Raw genomic sequence first — 27,362 nt, 5'->3', positions numbered from 1 at the left:
CAGCTCCGAGGACCTTCTGGTAGCTCCCTCACTGCGAGGTTACAGGGAACCAGGCAGAGGGCCTTCTCAGTAGTGGTGTCTGCCCTGTGGAATGCCCTTCCATCAGATGTCAAGGAAATAAACAACAATCTGACTTTTAGAAGGCAGCCCTGTTTAGGGAAGTTTTTAATGTTTGGTGTTTTATTATCGTGTTTTTAATATTCTGTTGGGAGCCGCCCAGAGTGGCTGGGAAGGCATGGCCAGATGGGCGGGGTATAAGTTGTTGTTGTTGTTGTTGTTGTTGTTGTTGTTGTTGTTGTTGTTGTTGTTGTTGTTGCCATCGTTCCTATTGTTCTTCTTCATCCTATACACCCTTCTACATCCTATACCCCCACCCCTTCCTATCTTTCTTCTCTACAGAGGTCAAGGTAGCACATAGCTCCCGGGTGTCTAATCTTGTCCCAACGGACCAAATGCAGGCCTGCTCCATTGTGTGCCTTCAGAACATACCCTTGTCCCACAGTTGTCCCGGCTGTGACCTTGAGTGGATCACAGAGGAGGAACCATCTGGGTCAGGTCAGTAGTGTAACCTGCAGGGAGGATGAATTAGGCTGCAACCCCAACTCGGAACCAAAGAACCCGGAGCTGTGACTCTCAAAAACAACAGCCTCACGGCCAGATTCACCAAAGGAAGGACTCACTTTATTCCAGGGGCCTCACACATTCCAAGACCTGCTTGCTGAACACAACACAAGGCTGGAGCTCACAAAGCAAAGGGACCAAGAACTGCAGCCCATAGTCAGCCAGGTAACAGAAGGCCCCCAAAGACTTCTTATATGAGAGTTTGGCTTCTTGGCCTCAACCTAGAAGTTTCCCAGCTTCCCCATTTCTCAAATCGTGGCAGGGATAAGAAGCGGGAATAGCAGAATTCCCAAAACTATTTTTTGAACAGGGAATGTTTCTGTGTATCTATTAAGGATAGCACAAGTTGAATTTTAAACAAATGTCTATTTTTCCTCCAGCAAAAAAACAAAAACAAAAAACCAACAACAACAAACCCAGGTATTTAAGTCCTGGACAAGTGGATATCCCAAAATGAAAATTGTACACATCTTCTAATTCCTCTTTTTAAAAAAAGTTTTAAAAAAGAAACTTCAATGTGACGTGAACTTTATATTGGGGTTACTGTGGAGCCCGAGGGAAGTGGAGGGAGGGCTGCAGTCCTTAAGAAACCTTAAACTGGGGGGGGGGGGAGGGACCTAGCATTTTCCTATGGAAAGTTAGCAATGGAAAAGTCTAATATACATGGACACATCACAACTTGGCACTTATGTATAATTCCAAAAGCATAGCTCTCTCTGCTCCGCAGCAAATTTCTGATTCCTTCATCAGTTAGTGTTCCGCAGTCTCTCAAGCATGTTGTCAAAAGACATTACCATCGCCAGGAAACCTAAGGTCATAGGAGCAGCGGAGAAGATTTTTCTTCTTCTTTTTTAAGGGAGGCTGCTGGGCGGGGGTGGGGGTGGGCCAGATTTCAAATTGGTCCTGCTGTACCCTTTGCAAAAATATTTTCTACATCTCTTGGAGACGGATAATCATTTCTAAGAGAGTCAAAAGTGCTTTGTAAGAAGCAGCACTACTCCTTTATGTATGTACATTATTTTCTCCCGCTGTCACCTTTGGCCAATTTGGTTGTACAATCTCTCTCTCTCTCTCTCTCTCTCTCTCTCTCTCTCTCTCTCTCTCTCTTTCTTTCTCTGTGCGTGTCTTTGCAAAACCTGTTTAGCGGAGGTCAAAGTGGGAGGGATGTATACCCCATTAACTGCTATCTATCCATCTACTACCCTTTGGGAACAAAACAAAACAAAAAACCAAAAGAGCACATTTCCATCTGCTTCTAGTGTAGCCCAACAATATCTCTTTCCTTACACCACAGAAGAGCAGTGATTGGACGTAGCATGTTTGTGTGTGTGGCTGCAAGCATGCGTGTGTCCTATATAAGCATTTCCTTGTCAGTTTTTCATGCAGTAAAGTATTCACTTTTAATTTTGTCATTATAAAATTACACACACACACACACACACACACACACAAATATATAGTCAGCTAGGCCCCCCTCATAATTTAGAGCCCTGTGTGATTAGGCTTTTAAATCACAAGGGGCTACAACAGGCTCCTTGAACAGAAGACATTTACACTGACATCCCACCTCAAGGTGGTCACATAGTTTGCCCCCTTTCTACAACAGCCCTGTGAGGTAGGTTAGCAGACCCTACAACTGTCCCTGTTTTCCAGGGACAGTCCCAGATTTACAGAAGCTGTCCCGGTTTCTGATCTGATCCCGGAATGTCCCACTTTTCCTTAAGACATCCCTATTTTCATCAGAGAAAAATGTAGGGTATGGAGTTATGTGGCCCTGAGCCAAGGAGATAAGTAACTCTACAACCTTTAGAAGACATCTGAAGGCAGCTAAGTACAGGGGTGTTTTTTAATGTTTAATGTTTTGTTATGTTTTTATATATGGTGGAAGCTGCCCAGAGTGGTTGGGGCAACCCAGTCAGATGGGTGGGGTATAATAATAATAATAATAATAATAATAATAATAATAATAATAGGACATCTTTATTTTCATCTGAGAAATGTTAGAGGGTCTTCTTCTTTAGTGATCACTCTTAGCCGGGTAAGATTGTCTTCCATGAACACGGTCTTAACAGTGAGTCCCTAAGTGACTGCAGAGACCAATTCTGGATCCACATGTCCTTCCACAGTGGGGACATATGTTTCCAGGTGGGAGTTGATCATGGTGAGGGTTTGCCAAACGTGCCATTCTCTTAGCACGTTTCTCCCTTTCGTCCTGAGTGTGAGCATCTTCAAAGTCCATGACACCTTTGGTAAAGGCTGTTCTCCAACTGGAGCGCTCGCAGGCCAGTGTTTCCCAATTGTCAGTGTTTATACTACATATTTTTTGGATTTACCTTGAGAGTCTTTAAACCTCTTTTGTTGACCACCAGCATTATGCTTTCTGTTTTTTTGAGTTCGGAATAGAGTACTGTAGTTGCTTTGGAAGACGATAATCAGCCATCCGAACAACATGAGCAGTCCAGCAAAGTCACTGTTGAAGAATCATTGCTTCAACACAGGTGATCTTTGCTTCTTCCAGTACATTGGCATTAGCTCACCTGCCTTCCTAAGTGATGTGTAAAAATTTTCGGAGACACCTTTGATGTAATCTTTCAAGGAGTTGGAGATGGTGTTTATAAGTGGTCCATGTTTCACAAGCATGCACTAAGGCTATTAGAAGGTATGGTTAAGTTGATAGTTGGGGTCTGGCCCAAGATCACCCAGTGAGGTTTATGGATGAGGAGATTTGAACCTTGGTTCCCGAGCTCCCACTCTAACTACTACACCACACTGCCTCTCTAATTTGTGTAACTTGATGTGGAGAGTGGTAGGTGAGCCAGGGCCATGGCTAAGGAGACATGGCCTCCATGTGCTCCACCTCACGAATGGCCAGATAGGACTGCTGCTGATCTCTCATTCCCTTCACATTCTCCTCCTTCCATACGGCACATGTGTGGGGTTTTATTTGGTTTTCTTTTTAATAGGTGGTTGACTGGCAGCTTGTCAACCCTTCGCTGTTGCTTGCTGTTATGAACTAATCAGCCTTGTTTCTCAGGAACGCTACCCTCCACGAAACTGTCTGCTCTACCCTTTGTTCTTCCTGTCGGCTTTCATTAATTTATTAATCAAACACATTTGGTCGGGGGAAAGTACTCCAACACAAACTGCAATGCACAGCACAACCGCCTCAAACCTCAAACAGCTCCATTAGAAACGTGAGTGCATTTCGTCTCCATTGCTCAAGCTCGGCAAAAGAAAGAAAGAAAGAAAAAGAAAACTGTGGACCCAGCCACATAAACTAAATGCAACACAGTATATTGCACCAGTTAGCACATTAACCACAAGCCAAATCATGGCTTTACATGAGCATGAAAGGCTCAGAGTGCCTGGTGAGTAGATTGGGGCCGCTGTGCTCATCACCTGGTCTCCTTGTTGCTGCACTGCTATGGACTAAGCCATCAGGACATTAGATCTTCACTGGCTCCCAGTACGTTTCCGAGCACAATTCAAAGTGTTGGCGCTAACCTTTAAAGCCCTAAACAGCCTTGACCCTGTATACCTGAAGGAGCATCTCCACTCCCAACATTCAGCCCAGACACTGAGGTCCAGCTCCGAGGGCCTTCTGGGCATTTCCTCACTGTGTCGGGGCCTCTGCTGCGTGGTGGGGACCTTCAGTATGGCCAACTGCTCCAGGGAAGTGTTGCTGAGACCAATAGGCTGAGTCGTGTTTTTGTTTCCTTGGATAAAGAGTTAATTTCACCGGCGCTGTAGTTTTGCTTCCTTTCTTGCTGGCCTGCGTTTGACTCTAGCCCTGACGCATTGCTGGCAGCTTGTGGATTCTCTGGGTGACAACACAGGTAGGTCACAGTAGACCAGCGGCAGCAGGCCTAGAGGAGGAACAAGGCTGCGATCTTCTTTCCAGGAGGCCCCATGATCACCTATTGGATTCATTCAAACATGAGTATACTGTGGCCTTCCAGATGTTTCTGGATGACAACTCCCATTCTCCTGGGTCATTGGCTATGTATGTGTTCTGGCTGCCAGCAGTATATTATTTATTTATTTTCTTTTAAAAAACACACACACACAAAAACAAAAAAAAAGGCTTTCTCCCTGTCAGGACCCAAGGCAGCTCACAGTGTGAATTTAAATGAATACAGTTAAAAGCGCTTGACCAATATAAACATATATATTTTAAATAAATAAATAAATGTTAAAAACACCACTGAAAACACCTAAAAAGCATTTAAAAGAACAATGAAAAGGGAAATAATGTGCAACACCCACACAACAGCCAGTTAGTGACCCAAGACCTGCCTGAAGAGAAGAGGTTGAAGCCTGCCGCCGAAAGGGAAGCAGAGAGGGGACCATCCTAGCTTCAAGTGGAAGAGAGTTCCACAGACCTGGAGAAGCCACTGAGAAAGCCATTCCTTGTGTCCTCAGCAAATGTGTTTGTGCAGGTGGCAGGACCAAGAGAAGGGTCTCCTCATAAGATCTCAAAGCCCAGACAATTTGCTATAGGGAGATACGGTCCCTCAGACCTCCTCTGTCCACTCCTGGCCAAACTGCCACAATATATCCTTTGCCAGGAAAGCAAATGTGCCGCTGTTCCATAAATTTCTTCCATGAAATCATCACATCTCTCTGTCACTCTTTCTGTCTCGGTGCTGAGCATTCCAGGTCACTGCACAGGTTAAGTGAACAACCTCACAAATGCAGAAATAACACAAACAGAGATTGTTCCAATTTCCTACTGGTAACACTTTAAAACAGGGAGAGGCAGAGTAATCAAACCTGCCCTTGCTGTATAGCTTAATCCTACAGGGCTCACTTCCCCCTTTTTGGGATGCTTATTTCGTCATTTATTGGCACCTGATAGCTTTCTCAGCGTAACCTCTTAACCCTCCATCGTTACTCGATAGTCAAAGTGTTTTCTCCCACGGAGCGGCTGCTGATTCCAGACTAGCAAAATGTTCGTCACAATGACAGCAGAGAAGGATGTGGAATAAGAGCTTTTGTATGGCAGGGCCCTGAGGTAGGTGGAGGAAGGAAATGCCTCTCTGCGTACAGCACAGAGACAGACTGCACTCCCAAGTGGGTCTGCTATAAAGGCTGGAATCACCCCGTGTCCGAGACTGTGGAGCGGAGGGGTATTGTTGCTCACCTCACAAAAGTGCACAAGAGTAAATTCACTTTCTGGTTAGAGGACAATGGGGCCAGAGAACATGGTCCACTCCACAACATGCTGGAGGAGAACTCCTGTCAAACCCAGGCAGCATGGCCAATGGTCTGGGACGATGGGAGATGAAGGGCACCTGGCTGGGAAACTGCAACCGCTACTTGTTAAGAAGTAAGTTGATTGGCTACACATCTCAGAAGTGGGCAGTTGATCCCCATGGAAAGCTGGACCCATAAGACTATTGGTCCGTCCAGCAGTGCTTTTCCTGTGTTCTGTGGGCTGGGGTGGAAATTGGCACTGCTGAGATGAGATTTTGAAGTGGTGCCTGCCACCCGCATAAGTACACAGGGATGGGTCAACCTGTCAAATTTGTCTTCTCTTTGCCTTTCATTTTCTCAATCTTAAATTCAGTTCCAGACTTTTCCACAAGAGTTTGTGATTTTTTAAGATTAAAAAAAAAGTTGTTAAATTACCAAATTTCTTGCAACAGTCCTGTTTATATGCAATTTTGCACAACATACACATTTTTGAGGAGTGATTTTCCCCGACACTGTGCATTTTTGTACATTCATTTTTATGCATGCTTTACTCCAATACATGAATTTTGTATCTGTGAAGTGGCTGCACTGCAAAAATTCTGAGAAGTATAGAATTCGAAGGCTGGCTGCGTTTCGGTTCTCGTTTTTGCTTTGAATGGTGCAAATTAGGTAGTTTCGCCTTAAATGTAGAGCTGATTCAGATTTATACCCCACATTACCCAGATAAACACCCCGCCCCAAATTCCCAGCACCACCACCAACTAACAGCAACACAATATAAGCTGGTGTCTTAGATTCAGGATGTAAATTGACTAACTCTCCTTTGTGAGATTTAATGTAGTAAAAACTAAAGACTTGTTCTGCCACAGAAGCAGATGTTTTTAATGTCTGATTTGTCAACACACTTCACCTCCCCATCCCCCCACTTTTTAGTACCGGCTAATGTACTTCATTAACCCTGAATAATGCCAAAGAAGATATTCCGTCTCGGAGCAACAACATCTTAAATTTGCAATCCTTTTAATGACTGAAAAATGAATCACTTCAGCACAACACCCTCCTCTCCTGTTAGTTCAGCTGTGGTGAACTTTGCATACTGTTAAAAGCTTTCCCAGGCTGTGGCTAGAAAACAAAAGACTCGTGTAAACAACAACAGCAACGCCATTTAGGTAACACAAAAGAATATGCACACAATAAGAGCTTGGGTTGACAGGGGTGCTATTTACACTGGGGGAAATGCAAACTGAAAAAGAATGAGAGGCTGCTGGCAGTAACTGAAGTTCGAATAAGGGTGTTTTGGTACTGAAAAGTAAGTGAGCATCTAGCTTTTATGGACACACTAGAAACAGCTGATAGCCACTCCCAAGAGTGGCGCGGGAACATAGGACACTGTCGTACACAGAGTCAGACCTATTGGCCCCTGTAGCACAGCATTGTCCACAATGACTGGCAGGAGACCCTCCTAGACCTAGAGATGCCAGGGCTTGAACCCATAGCAGATGCTCTACCAACGGGCTGTGGCCTTTCCCTATAAATGGACTGCTATGTTAGCAGAATATGCACAGTATCACACATGACCCCAGTGTTTTTTCTCTCAAAAAAAAAAAATAGGTGCCAGAACTCACCATGAAGTTGTTACAGTAAGTTGCTGGGCAACTTGGGGTAGCCCTGAACAAATGCCGGCGCCCCTGGTTCTGGTGCAGGTCACTTAAATGTGCCTCCGCCTCCCTTGCTCTCGTAGATGCAGGCAGATGCCTAGGGCAGCTCGCAATGCAACACACGTAAATGCATGCTTGTGCGACGATAGAGGCCTAGCTGGAAAGCTTAAAGCTTGCCACCGCTATGCAGGAGATGGGTTAAAGAAAAAAAAATATGAACTGGCCCCACCAATTGTGGCTAGGAGCTAGAGGGAGTCATAAATCTCAAAAAAATGGTGTAGACTCGCACACACTGGCCGGCTTCTGTTTTGACTTGAAATGTTCGTTTTTGACTTCTCAGAAGTATGGAAAGGCAATATGAGGGCAGGAGAGCACCGGCTCACAATGGTACCCACCTGAGAGGTGCTAGAACTGTGCTCCTCATGAAAAAAACACACTGCATAACCCAAGGTTCCCAAACATGGCACAAGAACTCCTTAGGTGTTCTGATGAATATGGTAATCGTGCAAGGAGCTTGAATCACAGGAATGAGCATGCGAGCTCCACCCCTTTCCTGTTGTTCTCATTGTGCCTCCTTTGTGTCAAAGGGCAATTGTGTGGAGTGGGGAAACTTCTGTACTTCTTGAGGCTCCCCAAATGTTTTGGAACTCTGAGGATTCAGAGGGTGGAAGACATTAACTATGTAGCAGCTTAAACCTGCCCTGCCCTTATCTCTGCACCAAAGAAATGTGAGGCAGTTTCTGGTCTTCTGAGTCAAGTATAAAAGTTGTTTTGGGGGTGGGGGTTGCTAGTAGGGATGGGGGATTAATTCAGTTCAGTTTGCATTCCAGTGAAAAGCTTGGGCTTCTCAAACCAATTCACTAACTGAAACAGAGCAATCCTACAAAATTCACGTTTCCTTGAATTTCATGGTGCAATTCTCCAACCAGCGTGTACAAAATTTCATATATTACGGGTAAGTGTGCAAAAAAGGCACGCAGTAGTGAAAAGAATATACAAGAATGCATTATATTAGAAGGAAAGAAATCTTGCAAAAGTATGAACGTGACTCAAAACTGCGTTCAGAACTGGGTGATTATAACTGAAAAATGAGATGAACGAGTAAGGAATTGTGGCAAATTATTTGTTAACTTCCCTTTTGCATGGCACTCAGGGCATTTAGCTTGATATTTTAAAGAAGCTACTCTTAGTCTGATCTAATATTTAAATGGTTAAACAAACATGGAGCTGTACTTCTGAAAAAGGAGAACTTTAAGCACATTTAATGCACTGAGGGAAAAGCCCCGTCAACCCATTTTTCTGAAAGCATAAGAACCAGCACTAATAAACCCAAGATGAGAAAGCAGCCTCAGATTTATACATATAACTCACTAATTTTCTCTGATATTAAAGTGACATTTAAATTGCTCAGTATATTATAATATCTTCAATTTGATTTTTTAGCTGAGCCGACTATATCTTTCCATTTCCTTCTGGTATTAAGTGGTTTATTATAAACTGACACGGCTACTTCTCGGGAAAGTTTCATATTCACATCTTGATCTCCTTGCTTAATAAAACCTTTACGACAGCAACACTTCCCAGTGACAGATTTGAAAAGTTTGACAGTAAAAGAGTTTCTAAGTGGGAGATCAAGGCCTGCTCTCCTAAGAAACTTTCCACTTTGTCCCACATCCTCATCTGTGGAATAAAACTTCTCAAGCAAATACCACACAACCAAACCTTAAAAGAGTTCTATGACCTGGGGGGAAAAAACCCTATGAGCTTTATAAATCTGCAGACTTGGAAAATCTGATTGTATCCTGTTTCTCAATGTACCACATTTGAGTGGACTGCAGTGAGAATTTAGTTCTGCTTTAGCAACTTTTTTGCATGTGAAAACTTATGTACCCATTGGGATGCTGGATTTTAGGTGAACATTGAGTTGCATGATCTGAGTGTTTGTATTTTTAGCATAACCTAGACAGCATCTTAAAAAGCAGAGACATCAGCTTGCCAACAAAGGTAGTATAGTTAAAGCTATAGTTTCCCAGTAGTGATGTATGGAAGTGAGAGCTGGACCATAAAGAAGGCTGATTGCTGAAGAATTGATGCTTTTAAATTATGGTGCTGGAGGAGACTCTTGAGAGTCTCACGGACTGCAAGAATATCAAACCTATCCATTCTTAAGGAAATCAGCCCTGAGTGCTCACTGGAAGGACAGATGCTGAAGCTGAGACTCCAATACTTTGGCCACCTCATGAGAAGAGAAGTCTCCCTGGAAAAGACCCTGATGTTGGGAAAGATGGAGGGCACAAGGAGAAGGGGATGACAGAGGAGATGGTTGGACAGTGTTCTCGAAGCTACCAGCATGAGTTTGACCAAACTGCGGGAGGCAGTGGAAGACAGGAGTGCCTGGTGTGCTCTGGTTCATGGGGTCACGAAGAGTCGGACACGACTAAACGACTAAACAACAACAACAACATTCTTAATATAAAGAGGCCAACTTGTTTACTATCCTGGCACACTCCTTGTAAAATATTTATTTGCTGTTCAAGTTGGGGTGCTCGGTCACTAAAGCTTCTTTCACATGATCTAGAAGTGCATGCAATGAAAAGACAGATGAGTGAGATCACACCTACTGACCCCACCCCAAAAACTCCTTGGGGTAGATTTTGCAGAAAAGAGAGAAGAACCGGGAAGGGAAAACAAAGAAACAAAAGGAAAATGAAAACTGTCCATGCTCATAGATAATGTCCACTAAGTTCCAAGTCTGTGCATCCATTCCCCTGAAATAGCTTTTAATTAATGGGCACATGACCAAACTGCAACAACAGCTAATGAAAATAACTGCTATGACCAGATGTTGCTGTCCAAGAAGACGCTTCCCCAAGTGTCAGCAGTTATGAGGAAGGGAGCCTTTAGAAAGGTCATAATTACAGACATAAATGTCTGTTCGTTCTTATTCATTTCCATGCAGTGTTAATCCTGACACGTAAAAAGCAGCCGCTGAAGACAAAAGAAAAAAATGCTACGTTTGTCAAGGAGCAGCATGAATTGGGAAAAGGGCAAGAAGGATCTGCAAGGAGGACCATCAAGGAGGACCATTAAAATATTTAACCACTTTGTCTTCTTCTTCCATTCTGATGGCAACTTAAGCGCAACGGCCTTGAGCGACCTTTGTTAAATCTTTTATCTGTTCCCTGCATTTCACGTGTCTGAACCTTCCTGAAAAGGCTATTGTTCCTTCAAGCAGAAGCTGGGTATGGGAACCAGTTCAGACAAATATTGCTGGCTTCCTCTTACCCATGGTCAAGAGAAAGGACCTTCTCATAATGGTCCTTTCCCAAGGTGCTTATCAGAATTAAGGAATGCCACAACACTGGCCTTAGGTTCAGTAGCAGACAGGGTTCAGTCTTAGGTTCAGTCTGGGCAGGGCTGAGTGGAGGTGATGTTGAGGATATGCGGACACCACACTGGAGCCAGTCCAGGGTTGCTGCTGGTGCACCAGTCCCAAACTTACCATCACTCTGTGCTGTCCAGATAACCTGCAGCAATGCTGACACCAGAAGGATGGTTCTGTAGCTCTACCTCACCAGGAGTGTGTCTCCTGGGGTGAAGTCAAACGGCAGCTTTAGCAGCAATAAAGTGTGTATATGGAGGTCCTGGGCTGTCCAGAGGACAAAACGCCCCTTTTGGCCTCACTGGTGTGGTCCAAAAGAAAACAGAGCAATACCATATTTTTCGCTCTATAGGACGCACCGAACCACAGGACACACCTAGTTTTTAGAGGGGAATATCAAGAAAAAAAATTACCCCCCCCCCCCAGCCCCAAAGAGCAGCGGACAGGCTGCTCCCCCAGCTGAAGAGGCTGCGCAAGGCTAAAGAGGAAGCCAAGGCAGCGAGCGGGATGGATCGCGCTCGCTGCCTTGGCTTCTTTAGCCTTGCGCAGCCTCTCCCAGCTGGAGAGGCTGCGCGCGGCTATGGCAATTCCCCCACCTCCTGCAAAAGCCCACAGGAGCCACACACCCTTTAAGGAGCGCGCGGCTCCTGCGGGCTTTTCTACGAGGAGGGAGCAGGGACTGACTGGCCGCGTCAGTCCCTTCTCCCTCCAGGGTAAAAGCCCGCAAGAGCCGCGCAAAGCTTGCGTGTGGCTCTTGGGGGCTTTTCCTGCCTGCCTTCCCCCTGCATTTGCTCCATAGGATGCACAGACTTTCCCCCTTAGTTTTTAAGAGGGGAAATGTGTGTCCTATGGAGCGAAAAATACGGTACTTTTTTCACCAGCTTGGCTGCAGGAGTTGATGAAAGGAGGCATAAAAGGTACCATCCAACTGTCTTAGGGACTCCACTCTGGATTTGTGTAGGGTTTACTCCTTAGTCTTTTCTTCTCCCGAAGATATCCTGCAAGGCAGCAGCCACCCAAGTATTTATTCACAGCATCATCCAGAGGCAACAGCACTCTCCCTCTAGTGATTCCTAGTGACTTATATTGAGTCACAATGTATTTTCATTACAAAAAACAAGAAGAATGAAGCAAATTGAGCTTGTGGATCTTCTTTGCCATTCTCCCCCCCCCCCCTTAAAATCAATGCAAACTTTCTAGTTCCTGGTTCTGTTCTATTTCCAGGCCAGTTCCTCTTTAACTTGCATTGTCTCCCCGCTGCTCCCCACTTCACTGGAAAGAGGCATTCTGTACACACTCATTTCACACCAAGTTCTACTATTATTAAGAAGTGAATCTCAGGCAATTGATCGCCTTCTCCTAAAGCAACAATCCTACCGGGATTTTTGTTTGTTTTCTTTTTAAATTTGAACAAATCAAATGCTCAGCTCAAACCCAAGTAAGAATAATCTGGATACTTTTCGGTTCACTTTATGTAATAGTTGGATTTCTGTTAGAAGGCACAGTCCCAAAGACGGTCACATACATGCCTTACAATTAAAGCACCACTTTATGGCCTCATGGCTTCCCCCCAAAGAATCCTGGGAATTGTAGTTTGTTAAGAGTACTGAGAGTTATTAGGGAAACCCCCATTACCTTCACTGAGCTACATGGACTGATTGTTAAAACCACTTTGTTTCATCCAAACAACTTTCAGCATCCTTAACAAATTCCCAGAATTCTTGGGAGCGAGCCATGACTGCTAAAGTGGTATGAGAATGGTATAAGAGTGCTTTAAATGCAAGGTGTGGCTGTGACCTATATTTCTGTTTTCAAGTAGTATCACAAGAAACAGCATATGATCTGAAATAACCTACAGATGAGTACAAAACTACACTGAGCTCCTCTGGAGGGATTAAAGTTCACACCACGTGGAAGTAGATGGGAATTTAGCCCTCAGTAAGGAAGACTACAGGAAAAGGAGGTTATTGACGTTTTTCAGATTATTTAAATCACCCCGGCTGAAGGATAAGAAAGCAATTTCAGAAACAGCACCTCCTCTTTTGCAACCTCCTCCTCCTAGCATTTGGACGCCAGGGTTTTACCCTTTTTCTATTCTGAGCAAAACAGAAAGCAGCTGCAGGAAACAATGTGATATCAGCAGTGGAAATCACAATCTTGCACTACAAAGGGAGGGGGGAAATAATAATAATAAAAAGAACCCAACATTATCTGTGATTAAATCAAATTTGTTTTGTCCCTTTTAAAATGCCTAGGGAACATAATGCATGCTTATTTCCACACAAACCAAGCCAATATAACTGGAAAATAAAAAAAAAGGCATTACGCTCTTTTGAGGTGATTGGTGGCAAAGCAGGACAGCCGTGAATACCAGGATATATGGTATCCTGGTTCCTGTGGAGTTCCTGTGGAGTTATTTTGATTTACCATCCAGTGTGCTTGTCTTGCACAATACAGACTGATCCTCCAAATGCATAAGAACATAAAAGAATCAGCTGGATCCAGCCAGTGGTCCATCTCGCTCAGCATCCTCTTCCAACAGCAGCTGATCAGATGCCCCCAGGAAGCCCACAAGCAAGACCTGAGAACGATAGCCCTGTCTCTACATGTGTTACTGAGCAAATAGTATTCTGAGGTATGCTGCAGTGTAGGCAGAGCATAGCCATAAGACTAGTAGCCCCCGATAGGTAAAGTTAAAGGGACCCCTGACCATTAGGTCCAGTTGTGGCCGACTCTGGGGTTGCAGCGCTCATATCGCTTTATTGGCCGAGGGAGCCGGCGTACAGCTTCTGGGTCATGTGGCCAGCATGACTAAGCCACTTCTGGTGAACCAGAGCAGCACACGGAAACGCCGTTTTACCTTCCCGCCAGAGCGGTACCTATTTATCTACTTGCACTTTGATGTGCTTTTGAACTGCTAGGTTGGCAGGAGCAGGGATTGAGCAACGGGAGCTCACCCCATTGTGGGGATTCGAACCACTGACCTTCTGATCGGCAAATCCTAGCCTCTGTGGTTTAACCCACAGCCCCCGATAGCCTTAGCCTTAATGAATATGTGTAATCCTCTTTTAAACTTGTTGGCCACCACTGCCTCTTGTTGGAATGAATTCCATACTTCCCCTATGTCCTGTGCCCTTTTAAAATGTGTTGAAGGCGGTTATTGGGTTGTATTTATTTTTATTATGTACTTTGTGGTTTTATATTCTGATTTTATCCTGTGAACAGCCCTGAGACCTGGGGGAATAATAATAATAATAATAATAATAATAATAATAATAATAATAATAATAATAAATTAATAATGTAGAAAATCTTCTCTCAATCCGCTTTCTCTATACAATGCATAATTTTATTCAAAGGAAAAGAAAAACACAGCAACAGAAGAAGAAGAAGAAGAAGAAGAAGAAGAAGAAGAAGAAGAAGATACCATCTTTTCCCCTGACAGTTACTCAACCAAGGTAGATGTGCACACTTTCAAGGTAGATGCACACAAATCTTTCTTTAGCCAAACTCAGTCACCCCCACCCAAACAATGAGTTTCAACACTGGACAGCAGGCAATGGAGAACTCCTGCAAAGATGACTTCAGGCAGGTTCATGTTGGAGTGCTAAGCTGGAACCCATGGGAGAGTTTGCAAGAAAGGAGGCAGGGCTATATAATTCCAAAATTTCAGAAGGGGGTGGGGGTGGCGGAGGCCGAGCAAGAATGCCTTTCTTACGGCTACCAAATGAGTTTGCGGCTAAGGTGAAACCTGGACCAAGGACTTCTCAGCATGCAGCTCACACACTTAGGTAGTACTGCCTGCCAATTATACTCCCTGTCACCTGAATGTTCTATTTATTATTTATTTGATTTTATTTATTGCGTCTATATACCACCTTTCCTTACAAGGAGTTCCAGGTGGTGCACTTGGTTCTCCTCCTCCCGATTTCATCCTCACCCTGTGAGTTGGGTTCGGTTACGAGATTATGAAGATTAGCTTCATAGCTGAGTGGGGATTCAAACCCTGGTCTCCCAGGTCACAGTCCAACATTCTAACCATTATGCCACTGTAACAAGCACCGGAGAGCACAACCTAGACCCAAGTCTCACTGGGGGGAAAAGGATCCTATTGGAGCAATAAATGCTTTGGTGGCAAGAGGGTATGAGTTTAACAGTGGAGCCAATTAGTTAGAATGGTGATGGGCTGTCTCTTGTAAGTCCCATCTCCTAGCCCTGGATTTCCTGTCATAGAGCAGGAGGTGAGACTAGATGGATCTTTGGAACTCTATGGTTTTAGCAGATGGCACACATGGTCCTGAAGACAGTGTCAGAGAGGCCCAGGAGACTGGGATGGTAAGCTGTGAAAGAAGAAATAAATCTGTGTTGCGGAATTCAAGGAATTCACTTCCCTTTTCACTCTGATTGCCACTTAACACTCCAACTTGGCACATGAGTGTGATGTTAAAAATGAAGAAGAGCTAAATATATAATAGGACTTTCTTTGAAAGCAGTACAGAGAACCTTGTTCACCTTGGCAGATGCAGAAAAATTAGCTAAAGTGAGACCCAGGATATCATTAAAAATATATTATGGCTTTATTTAATTTTATTTAAAGTGGGACAACAGAACAGCCAACAAAGAAAAAGAAAATGCTGTCCCAGCTTTCCGACATAAATCAAATGAAATCAGAGCTTTCTAGGGGTTTTCTTCCCCCTCTCTCCCCCTACCCCTTTCAAATTTTATTTTAATAACTTTGCCGACAGTCTTCTTTTGAAATTAATATATCTGCTCTAGTGGCTCCCAGTTTTCCTTGCAAAAATCATGACAGCTAATAAGAAAGCACTGTCATGTATTCTGACTAAAGGTAATGTATATGTGACAGCCGTGTGATCATTAGAAGAAAAGAATTTCCCAAAGACAAAAGGAATAATTAAAATCAGCCTGAAGACCTAGCCTTGGATTTAAATGTTTAAATGTTTTAATCGGAAAGAACAATGGCTCCCTGAATCATTGGCACAACCAATACTGACAACCTGCCATCTATTAATCAAATGTTAAAATAATAGAAGTGCAGGTTTTAACACCAAACAGTAGATTAGTATGTCTGACGAGCCTTAAAAGAGCACTCCTTTTTTACCCCTAGATAACAGGTGTATGGAATGAAAGGAACCTTTTGATACATTTATTCCACATCTGAAGTAAGCTTTCATGTGCAACTACAGGTGGGTGAAGACAATCTGGAATATATTTTGGAGGCATCGCAAGATGATTAGACAAATTCATGTGGGGAGAGGCTCTCAATAGCTACTATCCCCAATGGTTACCTTCTCCCAAGGTACTCTAAATACTCGCTGTAATCCATCAATTTTTGGAGGACATGTTCTCCATCTCTGCTTTACACCAGTGTTTCCCAAACATGGGTCTCCATATGTTTTGGGACTACAATTCCCATCATCCCTGACCACTGGCCTTGCTAGCTAGGGGCAATGGGAGTTGTAGTCAAAAAACAGCTGGGAAACAATTTGGGAAACACTGCTTTTTACACACACACACACACACACACACACACACACACACACTTAGAAGAACAAAAGACAAGCAAGGTTCAATTGCCACAAAAATATTTTTGCTCACAGAGCTCCTTTGTTAGCTACCTTCCGATGAGACTAGCTTTGGAGACATTTAATACACAGCTTGCAGCTTCAGTCTCAACTCTTCACTTTCCCCTCTCCTTCTGAGCCCTTCACAGCAACTATATACAGAAGAAAAAAGGGTAGTGCATTTCTCTAATACAGCTGATGCTTGCAAACGTTTATTAAAAGCTTTAGCATTCAGCATGTCAAGTATTCAAAGAACAAGATGGATCTCCGTGTCAGAGACGTGAGGCATCAATCTTGTCATAGAGAATGAAGTGTTCTAACATTATTTACCGTATTTTTCGCTCTATAACACGCACCTGACCATAACACGCACATCGTTTTTAGAGGAGGAAAACAAGGGAAAAAACATTCTGAATGAAACAGTGGATGTATCATTTTTGTGCTTCATGCTGTGGCCACAGACATGTGATCTGATGGTGAATTTGGGGTGACCCAATGCAAAAATCCTGAGAATTCCTGTGGATCCATGCTTTGTAACCACGTTTTTGCACCATTGCAGCCCCAGGCAACAGTGGGTGCGTGATTTTTTTGGTGCAGGCTGTAGCCATGGACATGCTATGTGATCTGATGGTGAATTTGGGGTGACCCAATGCAAAAATCCTGAGAATTCCTGTGGATCCATGCTTTGTAACCACGTTTTTGCACCATTGCAGCCCCAGGCAACAGTGGGTGCGTGATTTTTCTGGTGCAGGCTGTAGCCATGGACATGCTATGTGATCTGATGGTGAATTTGGGGTGACCGAATGCAAAGATCCTGAGGATCCCTGTGGATCCATGCTTTGTAACCACATTTTTGCACCACTGCAGCCCCAGGCAACAGTGGGTGCGTGATTTTTTTGGTGCAGGCTGTAGCCATGGACATGCTATGTGATCTGATGGTGAATTTGGGGTGACCCAATGCAAAGATCCTGAGGATCCATGTGGATCTATGCTTTGTAACCACATTTTAAATGGGGAGCGAAGGAAAAACAAAGAAGGGACATGAGGTGGTGTGCAGAGAAGCAGCTGGCTAAGAATGCAGGAGAGGGATTTAACGGGAGGGAGAAAAGAAAGGCAAACGTTTCCCCCCACCCCAGCCATTTCTCTCTCTCCTCTCTCTCTCTCTCTCTCTCTCTCTCCCTCCCTCCCACCCTCTCTCTCTCTCCCTCCCTCCCACCCTCTCTCTCTCTCCCTCTCCCCCAGCAGCACCGGAGCACAGAGAGGAAATAGAAGGAACACAGTCTGCTTTCCTCTCTGCTTGCCTGGAGGGGAGGGGCTTTCCCTGCTCTTTGTTCCGTTTCAGCAAACACAGCAAGGAAACAGAGGAGGGTGGGCAGTAAGACCCTGAGGCAGAATGCAGGAAAGCAGCCACTTCCTCTTTTCAGATTTCCCATCTCCGTGAAGCGCGATTTGATTTTTGCCTGATTTTTCGGCTCCAGGGACCACACATTCGCTCAATAACACGCACAGACATTTCCCCTTCCTTTTTAGGAGAAAAAATCTGCGTGTTATAGAGGGAAAAATACGGTAATTGGCTTTCACCATTAATATGTAGCAGGGGCTTAAAAGAAATAAAGTGATTATTTTAAAAATAAAACACTAAATATCTGTGTTTATTGTTATTAAATGGTTCAATCTGCGGGGCCCTTTTTAATGCCAGACTGGCTCAGCTGCACTGACTTCCAGAAACTCGCTTGAGCTCAGAGAGAGCTTGAATCTTTTAATTTTTATTATTATGAATTGTACTCTGAAGACCCGCTGAAATTCTGGTATTTTACAGTTAAAGTGATTAATCTTCTTACATTAGCGAACATGCAGCTATTTCCCCCCCTCTATATAAATTAGGAAGAAGTAAATGGATGGCTTTAAAAGAGAATCAGACAAATTTATGGAGGAAAGGTTTCGCATTGGCTACTAGCCATGATGGCTATATTTTAGCCCCTACTGCTGGGGGCAGTATGTCTCTGTGTACCAGTTGCTGGGAACCAGAAATGGGGAAAGTGCTGTGGTACCTTGGTTCTCAAACTTAATCCATTCCGAAAGTCTGTTCCAAAACCAAAGCATTCCAAAACCAATCAGAAATGGAAAGTTTGAATTACAATGGGGAGGAGGCAAATTAGCAGCGCATCAGGAAACACAGGGGGATGCAAATTAGCAGTGCAGCAGGACACATGGAAATGGAAGGCTTGAATTACAATGGGGGGACGCAAATTAGCAGTGCAACAGGAAACACAGGGGGGACTCAAAACGGAGCACGTTCGGCTTCCGGAAAAAAGTTTGAAAACCGGAACAACTACTTCTGGTTTTGCAGCGTTCAGGTTCCAAGTTGTTCGTGAACTAAGCTGTTCAAAATCTGAGGTACCACTGTATTGGCTTCCTTTTGGCATTGTGTTGGTCAGTATGAAAACGGGATGTTGGGCTTCCAAGTTCAGTCTCCAGTATATCCATTTAATTTTTTTGGAAATACCTGTCTCAGAGATTTCAGGGTGCCATTTATCATAGCTGTCAACTTACAGGTTTGAAAATAAGGGACCAGCAGCCTCAAAAATAAGGGAACAGCAGCCAAAATAAGGGGTTTTCCGAACACAGGTATGTTCAGCTTCTGAGCCCCTCCGAGCCAAAGCCCAGCCAGCAGCCAAACAAAGCCTCAAGCGGTGGTTCACACAGCACAGCAACCCGGCAAAGGGGATGCAGCAAGGAAAACCACCGGCACCTCTCCGCTGGGAAGCGCTGAGCAAAGGCAAGTCCCCAGGCAACGCAGCCGATTTGATTGGCACAAGGCATGCAAGATCCACCCCACAGTTGTTCTTAGACTCCTTATTGGGTGAGCAAGGCAGCCAAGCAACACAGTTGAAGTCTCCTTCCTCCCTGGCCGGCAGGCAGGGAGGGAGAGGAGCTGCCTCCTTTGAAACTTGGGAATTTTTTTATTATTATTTTTTTATTTTTTTTTTCTTGCAGGGGAAAGCACGAACGCAGTCCCCCACTACCACAAATTATGCAGTCGAGTTTCCCGCATTTGGGGAAATCGCAGGGGTCAGCACACCCGCAGTGCAATGGATGAGCCTCACCCTGGGAAAACCTCCTTCATGATCAAGGTGTCTCCCCTGCCAGGTAAGTATGAAACTTGGGAAATTTAAGGGACATCATCAATAAGAGATAGCAGCTAGGATAAGGGACTTTCCCACCAAATAAGGCACGGTTGACAGCTATGCCATTTATTAGTCTCAGTGGACAATTTTAGGTTAGGGATTTAATTCAGGATAAGGCAGCTTTATGTAGTTCGGTGCTGATAATGCCAAGGTTGCAGGTTCAATCCCTCTATGGGACAGCTGCATATTCCTGCATGACAGGGAGCTGGACAAGATTATCCTCAGGATCTCTTCCAGCTCTATGATTCTTTGATGATTCTATGATGATCTACAGTCATACCTTGGGTTGCAAACGTGATCCATGCGGGAGGCACATTCACAACCCGCAGCACCGCATCTGCGCACGTGTGTGATGCGATTCGGCACTTCTGCGCATGCGCAAAGTGCGATTTAGCATTTCTGCGCATGTGCAAGCACCAAAACCTGGAAGTAACCCGTTCCGGAACTTCCAGGGTTCGGCGCGGTCCATAACCCGAAAACGTGCATCCCGCAGCGTTCACAACCCGAAGTATGACTGTATCACTTTGCATCTCATTCCCATTCATAGGATACTATGCAGAGGTTTAGAGTTCAGTGGCTTCAGTCTGCTGCTGATCCAAATCCCACATCTCTTTTCCCTTTAACATGGGAAATGCTGTTCGTTCTGTTCCTTCCCAGATTTGTACTGTGTGTGTGTGGGGGGGGTTAAACCAAGAAGTTAATATAATACACAACCCTGCAAGTCAAGAGAACTCGGTCAAAGGCATTTCACGAGTGCTAAGATTGAATGGATGCATAAGAGCATTATCTTGCATGGGCTGAAGGAAGAATTCTGCAGAATAAATACATTTGGAAAACCCTGCCAAGAGCAGAAATCTTTTGCGTTTCCGAGATAAAGGCGGAGCTGGCAAGTTCTTTAGACTCCAAACAGTGGAAACAAATTAACTGAAACACTGCAAGCAAAACGGTTCACCCAATGAACCAACAAAATCAAATTACAAAAAAGAAAAGAAAAAGAAAAACAAGACCTGCTCGTCACAAGTGTCAAAACCATGAAGGTCATGCCAGGGAAAAATAAAAAGCAAATAAAGCCTGTAAAAAGGGATAGTTGCAGAAACACCAGCATCTACTGAACAATCCCAAATACTGCAATTTTCAATTTTAATATACCCCTTTCTGAGGACAGTCCAACCAAAAATTTAAAATTGGATCTGGGGATACAGACAAGCTTAATATTAGCTTTAAAAAACATTTTCCCCCTTCCTGCAGTATTGCAGTATATTTTCTACTGGAGTAAATTATGCAGGGCGGACCTGGGTGGCGCTGTGGATTAAACCACAGAGCCTAGGATTTGCCGATCAGAAGGTCAGTGGTTCGAATCCCCCGACGGGGTGAGTTCCCGTTGCTCGGTCCCTGCTCCTGCCAACCTAGCAGTTCCAAAGCACATCAAAGTGCAAGTAGATAAATAGGTACCGCTCTGGCGGGAAGGTAAATGGTGTTTCCGTGCGCTGCTCTGGTTCGCCAGAAGCGGCTTAGTCATGCTGGCCACATGACCCAGAAGCTGTATGCCGGCTCCCTCAGCCAATAAAGCGAGATGAGCGCCACAACCCCAGAGTCGGCCACGACTGGACCTAATGGTCAGGGGTCCCTTTACCTTTAAATTATGCAGATCAGACATGGGAAACTTGTGACTATGCAGGAGTTGTTGGACAACAACTCCCATCATCCCTGACCACTGGCAATGCTGGCTGGGGCTAATGGGATCTGTAGTCCAACAAGATTTGAAAGGCCACAGGTTCCCCCACTTCTGCCACAAACTGAAATAAACTTCTTTCTTATTACTGGAGTTACATTCCACCTTTCCATCAAGGTGGTTTACAATTTCAAAACATCAGAACAAATGCATTAGATAAAATGAAGTGCGATGGGAGTCCTACCAGGTTCGCTGGGAGCTGATGGCATAATGGCATAGTTATCGCTACCCTGGACTCCCTCACTTTTCCCTCTAGACGCTTAGATCTTTAGCAGCCCCAGTAGAGTTGGAGAGGGAGAAGATGCCCCAACAGTTCTCTCAGGCAACTGATGGTCCTGTCAGGAGCTGATGGTAAGTAGCTGGTTTTAATGATTTCAATTAACACTTAGTCCAGGAATGAGGAAACTGTGGCCCTTCTGTGTAAGCTTGTTTTCTAAGATCCCACCTCCTTGGAAGGCACACTAAAGACTGCTTGAGATAACAACTTTAGCCAATAGGGTTCTACTGTTGACCCAATTGTGACTTTAAAAGAGGATTAGACAATTTCATGAAAGGTAAAGGTAGCAGTGGCTATGGAATGCAAGTCATTGAGACTCACACATGGGGAGACTGCTGTTGCATTCATGTGCTGCTTGCGGGCATCTGGCTGGCCAGTATGAGAAGAAGATGCTGGAGAAAACAGGCCTTTGGTCTGGTCCAGCAGGGCTCCTTTTATGTGCTTTCATGGCACAGAGGAACCAGCACAACAAGCAGAAACAAGGCACCAGTGCATCTGTTGCTTGTCATAACATCTTCTGAAGCCTGTCCGTAGGGATGGGTGGATCTGACAATTTCAGTTTTCTCATTTTTCCACTTTCAGCTTCAGCACTCCCAACATCAGCTTGCTTTTTTTTTCTTTTTAAGTCCTCATGAAAATTCAGCAACATTCTTTTAATATACACGTCTTTGTATACTATTTTACCTATATTTATTTTGCCAAGCAATTTCCCCGATGAAATGTATTTTTTGGGCATGTTACTTGGCTGGAGAAGTGCCCTGCAAAATTTGAGAGATGTGAATTTTGATGGATGGGTGTTTGCCTTTGCTTTGGACACTGCAAGTTACCGTAGGTAGGTTCACTTTGAAATGCGAACTGAAGTGAATTGCTCTTCCATCCCTACAAAGCTGAACCCATCTATTCCACCTTCCTTCATGTATGCATGTATGTGACGGACAGCATTTGTCTACTCTGTGCAATCTCCCACCCTTAGTCCTTGGGCTGTGGCTGTATTTAAGCAGCTGTAATTTACATGAATGTAAATGCTGTCTGCATTTCCAATAATGAAAGTTTTAGCATCAAAAACTAGCATTCTGTCCCTGACTTTCCATCACTTATCCCTGCTGTTATCAAAGGTTCCTGTTGTAGCGTACATATTAATTATGCATGCAGGTGGCACTTAAGGGAGAATCGTTTATTTCACCAATGCTAGTTGGTCAGGAGCAAAGCAATGTGGGAGAATAAATCTCCAAGGAGAACATAATAACAAAAAAAGACAGAGAAAGTCATGTATCAATATTCTACATATGGAACAAGGGCATTTATCTATGTGGCCTGCGGAGTTGTCAGAAACAGGCAATTGTGTGACTAAATAAATAAGTGTATTCTCTCTGGAGGTTGTTGATGCCCATATGACACAACATCGCTGGCTCTTTTATTTTAAAATATCCTGTACTGTGGCACATAACAGACAAACAGGATTAGCTGAAGGCAAATTCAATCCTCAGTTCCAAACCAGAGGTTGATTGGAACATTCCCATGCAAAATCAGTTCAGGTTCATCTGTCTACCTGGGAAAGAGAAGCCAGTTCTCAGCAGGCTGTCATGCTCTGTGGTGACTAAGAAACCGAGCACAGGATGGAGCTTTCCTTATGGTATCATGGTGACTTTTACCCAAAAAGGAACTGAGAATCATCTTCAGTAAAAAGTGAGAAAAAGTTGCACAGAGACGCAAAGTTACCTTGACCCAGATCTCTGCATAGCACACAACCAAACAGCCCACCTTTGAAAGATAACACTCTTAGAAACAACATGGGTTTCTCTCAAAATAACCCAATAAATTCTCATTCTCTCTCTCTCTCTCTCTCTCTCACACACACACACACAGCATGCTTAGGTCTTGAAGTAGCTAAAAAACAGTTAGTTTAAAAAACCCAGGAACGTAATACCACCTGGAACCTGTTAGGTGGTGAGCCAAAGGAGGACCTTCTCAGGAGTGGCACCGTGGCTGTGGGAGTCTCTTCTCTCTGAGATACTGCTGACACCAACTCTTGCAAATTTTTAGCACCGACCGAATGCACATCTTTTCTTTGGGGTATTTAGTGAACATTAATTCTTGAGCTGTTTCTTATTTCCTCCGTTTTCTGCATATGTGTGTGTTTATAAAACAACAACAGATGCACAGAAACACTTCGAACCATGGAGTTGAAAATTCTCTCTCTCCCTCTCCATCCCCATCTCTGAGACTATAACTGAATGCATGACCTCTAATATATCCATGGGGGAGATTCATTAAGTACTTCCTTGAACTGCTGCATGATTTCCGCATGATTTTTCTGCATACCAGAAGTGCAAATGGTAGGAAGCTTTCGCCACCATCATAGTAAAATTCAAAGTTGCAAAGCTATATTACCACCAGCTAGTTTTAGTGAGACTGGTATATGAGCCACTTCTACAGTCTAGGGAGCTTCCTATGTTGTTCTGATGCTCATCTCAATTGTGCTCTACTTCCACATTTATTAGAAACATGAAAGTTAGTGTCTCATTAAATGGGTACTAACTTTCATGCAAGATCTCTTGTTCACAGTTCTGAAAAGCTGTCTCGAAGTTCCCTCCATCATTTGTTTTCCAAACCCAGCAAAAGCAATGGTGTTCGTAAGATTGTACAGCTGTCTCTGCCTAGCCAGCATGGTGTAGTGGTTAAGAGCAGTGGACTCGTAATCTGGTGAACTGGGTTCGCTTCCACATGCAGCTGCTGGGTGACCTTGGGCTAGTCATACTTCTCTGAAGTCTCTCAGCCTTATTCACCTCACAGAGTGTTTGTTGTGGGGGAGGAAGGGAAAGGAGATTGTTAGCCGCTTTGAGACTCCTTAAGGGGAGTGAAAGGCGGGATATCAAGTCCAAACTCTTCTTCTTCTATATTTAATATCACAGATACTTAAAATTAAACTCCAAGAACTACCCACAATCCTGAGAGGAAAAATGACAGATATAAAAAGTAAATAAGATTTCAACATGGGGGTGCTAATTAAATTGCCACGGACGTTTGAATTGAAGTGAACATCTGAATGCATTTGGAGGTCTCTTCTCTGACAAAACGTCTGAGGAATGCTCGGTTTCTGCAAAAGATATGCAACTAAGTCACTCAAGGTTCCCCCAGAGGTTCTTTACATCCCACATCTTTCGCTGTTTTACCTAAAATTGAATTCAACACAAATTCCAAAGTTCCTGAGGCAAAACAGCTGAAGAATTTTGCAAGGAATCTTCTGCTCCACAAGCAGTGCTTAAGCAACAGTTATTGTCCTGGCTCCTACCCCCAGACACAATATCCAGACTCACAGACTAAGGAAACTCAGTAAGAAGTCAGCACATGGTCTCAGCATCAGCTCAGAATACTAGACACATAGTTCAAAAGTCCATAAGTAGAGTTCTAGGATGTACAACAAGGCATAAGCAAAGTCATGCTCCAAACACATGGCATATTCCTCCTGCTCCACTTTAAAGAATGGGGCAGAGCCCATCATTTGCAAAGTTCTCATCCTGAGCTTGCAAGAGAGCACTTCAACAGTTAGTCTGCTTGGTCTGTGGTGCATCCTTAGTGACAGGACCTTAGTCCAACCTTCCAACTCTCACTCCACCTCCACTTGATTGGCCGGCCAGCTCTTTGCCACTTTCTCAGAAAACAGCATAGAGACTAACTCAGCCAACTCTTCCTCCTGGAACATCTGGCATTGGCTGGAGCTCCTTCTAAAGGCTCATTGGGCAGGGCCTTCTCTGCACTGGCACCCCAGCTATGGAATACTCTTCCCTCAAAGGTACCCCTGGGGCAAACACATGCTCTTGGGTGCCCGCTGAGGATATATCTCTTTACCCAGAGTTCTCAGGGTGCCTTGTTTGGTTTGTCCAGCAGATACCTGTCTCTGTTTTGGTTTAACTTGAATACGGCTTTTGTTTGGTGCTTCTATACTTTTTTTAAAAAAACATATTTTTAATTAAATTTTGTGCTTTACAATTTAAAATACTCATTTTAACATCCTTAAAATATCAATAACTTCCCTTCTTCTCTTTCCGTGGTTCATTTTACATATCATAAATCCCTGCATATTTTACAAAAAACTAAACCATTCAGTATTCCCTTATGGCATCCATCAAAATTTATTTACACTGCTAAATTTATCTTAATGCTGCCAACATTTTCAGCTGTAAATAATTATTTCCTATATATTCAATAAACGTTTTCCAATCTTCTCTAAACGTATGTTATTCTTGTTCTTTTATTCTATATGTCTACAAGCTGAGCATGTTCTGTCAGCTTAAGTTGCCATTCTTCTTTGGTTGGGACCTCGCTCGTTTTCCATTTTTGGGCTAACAAAATACGGGCCGCAGTAGTAGCATACATAAATAACCTTCTTTGACACCTGGGAATTTCAGTCTGAATTGTCCCCAACAGAAATAACCATGTTTTTTATTATTTGGGGGGGGAGTACTTTTAAACATCCCCCCCAATTCATTATGAATCATTTCCCAATACTCTTTTACCCCTTTACAAGTCCATGGTACTTCTATACTTATAATGCACAAGCAGCTATGTTTGTGAATCACCCTGGAACCACATGTGAAAAATGGACATATAGAAATCCAACACGTAAACAATAAAAGTAAAGTAACTTTTAATAAAAGCTCTCAGAAGTGGCAGTGATGGCTACTAGCCTTAAAAAGGGTGAGACAAATTAATAAGGTTATCATTGTCGACTAGCCATGTTGACTACATTCTGCTTTCATGTCTAAGCCAGTATAGCTCTGAATACAAGTTAATGGAAATAACAAACAGAGAAAGTGCTGTTTGCACACAAATTCTGCTTCCAGGTTTCCCAAAGGCAAACGGTTGGCCACTGTGAGAACAAGAGACTGGAGCAGATCAGCCATTGGCTTGATCCAGCAGGATCTTCTCATGTTCCTACCTTGAACCTTTTGGCTTCTACCCTTGATCTTCACGTCTATACCCGCTGCTAGGACGCAGTGATACCGCTGGGAATCGAGTGCATCTTTTTACCTGTTCTTGCAAATTCAAGTCCTTGTCAATGAGATACCCGGAGCGGCTTCAGACTTCAATAGCTCGGTTCCGATATGCTTGTAAGTGGTGCTGAATATTCAGAGTGCTGGTGTTTTTTTTGTGTGTGTGTGTTTTTTATCCCTTCTGTTTCCTTGCCAGTAGGAAATAAAGAACACACTTTTAGCTAAATGAGAACTGAAGTGTATTGGAAGAGTGCTATAAATTATACGCAGGCCACCAAATAAAATTCAATTTTCAGGCAATGTGAAAGTGTAATGCATCTGGAGAAGCTGTTTTGCATATCACACAAGGCAGCAGGCAATAAGGAGGAAGGAATGACTAAAACTTGATCTGTCACATGTACCTCTTTGATTGTTTCCCCTGCTTTACCTATTCTAATCGCACTGTTGCAGTGTTGATTCAGAACACGGCAGCCCATGAAAAATGTCACCGTTCGGTCGGCGCCGCGGATCCGCTGGCAATTTCGGCAAGCACTGGATGCACATAAAGGGTGATAAGGCGCTCTATCCCGCCATGCTCAGCAGGTTTTCCATTTCCTCCTGCAATTACACATCAAACTGTTTTAGCTTCACAAGCTCCGGCACTATAAATGGCCTGGAGGCAGAAGTCTGCTTCGCACACTGATGAGCCTTTCTTCAAAGCAAGAGTGCAAACTCAGGTTTTGGGTAGGGCTT

At 43.9% G+C, this 27,362-nt stretch overlaps 1 protein-coding gene and 1 non-coding gene across 7 annotated transcripts in view; both read right to left on the bottom strand.

Moving 5' to 3' along the window:
- Positions 1 to 27,362, bottom strand: part of CDH4 (cadherin 4) — a 795,473-nt gene that overhangs the window by 561,741 nt on the left and 206,370 nt on the right. The gene's annotated exons all lie outside the window — the stretch shown is intronic.
- Positions 19,434 to 19,597, bottom strand: LOC128416806 (U1 spliceosomal RNA). The gene has a single exon (XR_008331320.1). It is a non-coding gene; the product is annotated as a U1 spliceosomal RNA (small nuclear RNA).

The sequence above is a fragment of the Podarcis raffonei genome, chromosome 6 (assembly GCF_027172205.1).
Source record: "Podarcis raffonei isolate rPodRaf1 chromosome 6, rPodRaf1.pri, whole genome shotgun sequence".
Classification (NCBI taxonomy): domain Eukaryota; kingdom Metazoa; phylum Chordata; class Lepidosauria; order Squamata; family Lacertidae; genus Podarcis; species Podarcis raffonei.
Note: the sequence above shows the minus strand (reverse complement) of the source record. Positions and strands in the feature narration are given on the sequence as shown.